The sequence below is a fragment of the Myotis brandtii genome, unplaced genomic scaffold (assembly GCF_000412655.1).
Source record: "Myotis brandtii unplaced genomic scaffold, ASM41265v1 scaffold3, whole genome shotgun sequence".
Classification (NCBI taxonomy): Eukaryota; Metazoa; Chordata; class Mammalia; order Chiroptera; family Vespertilionidae; genus Myotis; species Myotis brandtii.
In genome coordinates, this window is record NW_005361457.1 from 853,883 (window position 1) to 860,113 (window position 6,231).

Sequence of the window (6,231 nt, forward strand, 5' to 3'; positions counted from 1 at the left end):
GATTCCTGGCCCAATTGTGGGTTCGATACACCATTTGGAAGGGGGGTGCTGAAGGCAGCTGATCAATGATTCTTTTTCATCATTGATGTTTTTCTCTCTCCCTCTCCTTTCCTCTCTGAAACTAATAAAAATATATTTTTAACATAATTCTCCTACATTATGCTAGCAACACCGAAGTGCTCCTTGCTCCATAATCTTCCTTTTTCTCTTCTCCCAGTCTTTTCTGAGGGGCAATCCCTCTGCTCGCAGCACGGATTCTTCCTCCTCCCACTTCAATAGCCAACTCCTCCCTCGCTGCCCTTTTACCTCCCACCTCTTTCAGGAAGCCTTCCTGACCCACTGACTGATTGCCTCCCTCTTCCCTCTCAGAGAACTTGGTTTTTAGTTCAAAGTCTACATGTGCTGCACTGCACGAAGGAGAGCAAACAACCTCACCTACTTTGGCCAGTGTCCTTATTTTGAAAATGAAAGATTTGTGCTAGATCATTGATCTTTAATTTCTGTTTAGCAGCCAAATTCTCTTATTTTATAAATAAAATTCTTTATGAAGTCCAATATATTCATTAATAGAAGTCCATCATAGAGCAAATGCGTGTTCTCTTTTCCAGTGAGCTAAAAAGCATCTTGCAATCATGGAAGCTACCCTTCCCTACACTGCCTAACAGGGGCCACCCTTGTGGACACAATCATCAGGGTCACCTCCCCGGGAAGGTAAAGCACTGCAAGGGGCCTCAGTCATATTATCACATGCATGTCCTCTCTCTAATATACGAGGAGCTGATGGGCTACTTTGTTATCTGAGAGTGAAAATGAAAGGCTTCCCTACCCCTGAAGGTGGATGCTTAGGGAAGGATATTGAATTCATGAAGGGATGAACATGAACCTGTTGGTGGTGGCAAAAAAAAAACAGCACCAGGTGTTAGAACTGTGCAGTCAGACCGGATCTCAGTTCAGTAACCACGGTACTGGAGTTCAGGTTAAGAAAGAATTCAGAGGCAAGACGCATACTATAAGAGAAAGTTCATTTAGAAAGTCACAGAGGTAGAATAAGTGATACATAGCAGAAATGGGCTCAGGGAACAAGTTTCAGATGCAAAAAGAAGGTTCCTTGGAGCTTAGGAGAGAGGAAGGTAAAGGCAACTCGCCTGGAGGGAAGAAGAGGTGGAGAGGAAAGGTTCTGGCATGTCCAAGGACAGCACCAGGTGTTAGAACCGTGCAGTCAGACCGGACCTCAGTTCAGTAACCACGGTACTGGAGTTCCGGTTAAGAAAGAATTCAGAGGCAAGACTCAAACTGTAAGAGAAAGTTCATTTAGAAAGTAACAGAGGTAGAATAAGTGATACATAGCAGAAGTGGGCTCAGGGAACAAGTTTCAGATGCAAAAAGAAGGTTCCTTGGAGCTTAGGAGAGAGGAAGGTAAAGGCAACTTGCCTGGAGGGAAGAAGAGGTGGAGAGGAAAGGTTCTGGCATGTCCAAGGAGGGAGAGCCACAAGGACATTCAAGGGTGGGGATTTTTAGGGAAAGGTCCCAGTGGTGGATCTCAATAGAATAGTCATCAGCTTTTCCAGCTGTATTCTTTTAGGGTCGCTGTCTCCACTGATTGATCGGAGCTAGGGTAGGGGGTCATTAGTCAATACAGCTGGTCCTGGCATTGTCTGGAGCTGAAATGCAACTGAGGTTTAGATGTCATCTCTAGGGAGGAAAGGTCAGGGGGTCTAAATGGCAGGACCATTGATATGCCGGGGAGAAAAAGCCACCCTGGGGGTGAGGTCTGGCACCCGTTTTGCCCATTGCTAGGTACCCAGGGCTTTCCATCCTGGTGACCTTGTGTATGTGGCTATAAGTTAGTTGCTCACCCATTTTGTTCAGCTATCCGTCTCCGTTTCCCCCTTCCACTTGCCAAGGAATTTTTCTAGCTTCTTACTGTCCTGCCTCAGCACAATTTATATTTTAACTACTAATCAAGAATGTAATTGCTCAAAGTAGCAGGACTTAAGGCTTAGATATGTCCATTGAATCAATTTCTTCGCTGGAGCTAAAATTTAATAGATTGCCGAGACAGCCAAATCAGTGATGTGTTCCTCACTTATAATCCTTCTATCTCAGCTTTTCAATTTTCATATAGAAATGTATAAATGTTCTTCACTGGTTTTGTATAGAAAAATTACATTCTAGTCAATTGGCTAAAAATTCAAATTAACTAGTATTGAAAACTTTTTTAAAAGAATGCTCTGTAGTTTGGCTTTACTTGCTTTTATATTTGAGTATTATTCAGTATCAATATTACACAGAAAGCTGAGTTAAAGTATAATACTGGATCAGAGACCCAGCAATAGTAGAATAGGAGGATTTGTTTTGGAGAGTCTTAGAAGGAATCTTATTGAATCAATCAATATACAGCTTGGATCCAAATAATAGAAGAAAGTAAATTATGTATCTTTATAATATTACATTTTTCTTTGGACACTGTTGAAAAGTTCTGCTTACTATAATTATTTATAGGATTTAAAGCTAAATTAATAACTAGGGGGAATATATTGCTTGAGAAGTGTGCCGAGCCAGCTCAGCCAAGGGTTTGAAAGCCTGAGTGAGGGCGGCAAAAGGATGAAGAAATGACAGAGAATAAGCTGGGTCTAGGTGGATCTTCCTGTGCCTGGCTGAGGCCACAGAGAGAGATCCAGAGACAAGCTGAGCCTTTATTTTATAGCCAGAGGTAAGCAAGGTAGTGGTCACCACAGTTACAATGTTCTTGTGAGTTTCACTTGTTTTGGCAGCACTTTTTTTGGCTGCACCTCCCACAGCCCATTAGCTACCTAGGAAGGATCTAGGGAGCGTCATAAAGTCAAGCCTAATTATGCTAAGAAGACTGTGCCCTCTAAGCTGGGACTTGTTTGTGGCTTTGGCCACAGGTCAGTCCGAGGCTTAACCATATTAGTCGCCCTACAGAGAAGTTATAAGGGCCTAAAGCTTGAGGTCCTCTGGTCTCCAGTGTATCTTACTGGCTTGGTGCCAACTGGTATCTTTGCTTCTCAATGAATTTTCATCACAAAGCAATGCTGCATTTCACAGAGCATTCACTTCCATAAAGAGTTGCTAAAGGTTAGAATGTATGTGTGTTAATTCATCTTTAATTTTACCCCTTTTTACATTCATGTCTCTTTCCGATTAAAAAAAAACACAAAAAACACAAAACACTTGGCTATGCAATATGGTGTAGTGGTCCAAACATATTTTATGTAGCCCAACAGACACATTTTTCTGTCTTAAATAAAGGATCGTTTTCATTATTGTTCTTTCATATTAAATTTTATATAATTGTATATTGGTAGGTGAATTTTGAGATAGACATAATCATATTGGCGATTTGTCCCTAACAGTACCGTTATTGTTATTGATTCTAAAGGGGTTGTTACATGTGGCAAAGGGGAAGGATAGTCAATGAACGGCTTTCAAACTAACAATTAGTAATTTAGGGACAGAGAAAGCAGCCACAATCTTTTTAAAAGACATGTTTTGAATCTCAGAAAATAATAACCTATTGGTTGCATGTTAGAATTTCTCTTCGAGAAATGGTCCGTTTGTATTCTCAGGAGCCAAAAGGAAAGAATAATTATCTGAGAAGTAAATTGAGTGCTGAGTAACACTTTTCCTGTTCATTGATGTATCTTAAAACTTAAAATAGTCATTTCTCTTATTTTGTACTATGTCTTTTTTCACACACCAAACACTAAATGAAGTTAATAGATTGTATAGCAATGCCAAGACAGGTAATAATTTACATGTTCTCTTTTGTATATAAAAAATCAATATTATGTATTAGAAACCCTGTGGCATGCTGACACAGAAAAATCCATGTTCAAATCAGTTTTTGTACAGACAAATGACCTCTTATGTGAACCAGACAATGATTAGCCAACCTATTTTCCGATTATATTTCTAAACTAGAACCTACAGAAATAGATGAGCTGTGACAATTTTCATTTAAAAAAATATAATTACAGATGAGATAAGCTTTGGGAAAAGATTTGAAAGACATTTCTTTTTTCTTTTGGCAGTGAATGCTCTCTAAATTTTCTTACAAAATAAACTCATTACTTTAGACTAATTTATCAAGCATGATCTCTTTCAAGACATATGTTCTTGATGGCATTTAAATTTTGCTAATAGCGAGAAATAGTTGAACTACTAAGAGCAAACAAATATTGTACACTTATAAAATCTTCTTATGTGCCTAATTATTGTAACAACATGGGTGGGCAGAGCTGAGACCAGGTATGAGTATCCTTGTTTTACTGATAAGAAAATTGTGTTTCCCAAACGATAGGTGATTGGCATTGCAAGCTCCAATAGAGTGGCTGGAGTTCTCTGTAATTTTATTCATGGTCACCAAGTCTTTATTTAAGGTGCCAGAGCATGGCAGTCATACAAGTAGGAAGGCATCATTGCTCAGGTTAAGGAGGGGACTTCTTCTGAGGCATCCCACCTCCAGGATTTTCCTAAACCGCTCTCCAAGTTGGAGACCTCAGCTGCCGCTGACCGCTTTGAGAATGATGCTGTAGTCTTGAGGTTCTTTACCACCATTTTATCATTTTCTATCAAATAAACCGCATTGCACACAGATCTTTGCTGTGTTTTATTAGTTAACATTTATTATATTAAGGAAACTTCTCTACTTATAGTTTGCTAAGAGATTTAATAATGATGATTGAATTTAACCATTTTTTTCCTGCATCTGTTGAGATGAATGTATCTTTGTCCTTCAATATCTCAATTTCATTAATTATTTTTAAAATGTTGTAAATCTTGGCATTCCTGGGACAAGCCCTATTAAATGCCATATTCAACAACAACAACAACAAACAGGTGGTGTTGAAATCAACTTGTCAGGATTTTCTTTGGTATTTTTGGATATGAGTGTGTAAATACTAAAACATCACTTTATTACAGAGGCTTTCACTCCAGCCCTGGCTTTGTCAGGAAAGATGTCCGGAATGACTTCCAGAAGACATTCGGTCTAATTATCATAGTACCCTTTTATTATTATAGATAAATCTATAATTTTTTCTCTTTTTCTGTCATTGTCTGATTTTGATAGTAAGGTTATTCTGGCTTCATAAAATGAATTGTGTAACTGTCAAACATTTTGTATAATGCATATTTTATTCCAAACACTTTATATAAATGTATATTTATTTCTTTGGATTTGCTATAGTCTAGTGTTTCCTTGTGAGTATAGCATGATGATTTGATTTCTTTAATGTTATAGTTCTACTTGTTTCTAAAACATTTCTTCTTGAGTTATTTTTGTTAGTTTGTATTTTTCTATAAAATTATTCTTGTTAATCTACATTTTCAGGGTAATTGGTATATTAGTTTACTATTGCTGCTGCAACAAATTACCACAAACTTAGTGGGTTCAAACAACACAAATTCATTGTCTTATAGTTCTGGAGGTTAGAAGTCTAAAATGGGCAAGTAGGGGCCTTTTCCAGGTTCAATAGATTCCCAGCATTACTTGGCTCATGGCCCCACTTCAGTCTAACCCTCCTGCCTTCCCCTGTGACTTCAAGGGCCCACCTGGATAGTCCATGATACTCTCCCCATCCCGAACTCTATAACTGAACCACAACTGCAAAGACTTTTTGCCATGCTCACAGGTATTAGGAATTAGGACGTGGACATCTTCTGGAGGGCCATTATTCTATCGACTACAATTGGCATAGTTTTCACTGCACTTTAGCCTGTCTCTCTAGAGTCTAGAATAGATGCTGCCTTTTTTTCATTTCGAAATGTGTTTATCTCTTCCACTGTCACTTTCTCTCAAACAATTTGCATATTCGCCCACTTTAATAACTACACCCTGACAGCTGTGGTGGGAGTGTGGGGTTCATTATAAAGGTTGGAAAGGCATGGTCAGCCGTGGTGACACATTTGTGCAAGTGAATTTCCCCCATCTCCCATCTCCCGCTACTTCATCAAGCAGAACTACTTGCATTATGTTCTGGATGGTGCTAAGCAGCGCCTGGTAGACTGCTTCCTAACCGCCTTCGAGGTCAGGGTGGATACTGAGCATTCGCACTCTGCATCCCACGCTGGAAACTGTCCATTCTCTCCGAATGAAACCTCGGAGCTTCCTTTCTCTCCCGGAAAACCCGAGGAGGTGCGCGCCTCACTGTACTACCCGCGGGGGCCCGAGGCCTGGGCATGCGCACGGGCCGCAGCGGATTGGCA

The 6,231-nt window shown here is 39.7% G+C and overlaps 1 protein-coding gene across 1 annotated transcript in view; it reads left to right on the forward strand.

The window, feature by feature from the left end:
• GPR37 (G protein-coupled receptor 37 (endothelin receptor type B-like)) overlaps window positions 1-6,231 on the forward strand; it is a 50,836-nt gene that overhangs the window by 17,323 nt on the left and 27,282 nt on the right. The window lies entirely within an intron of this gene.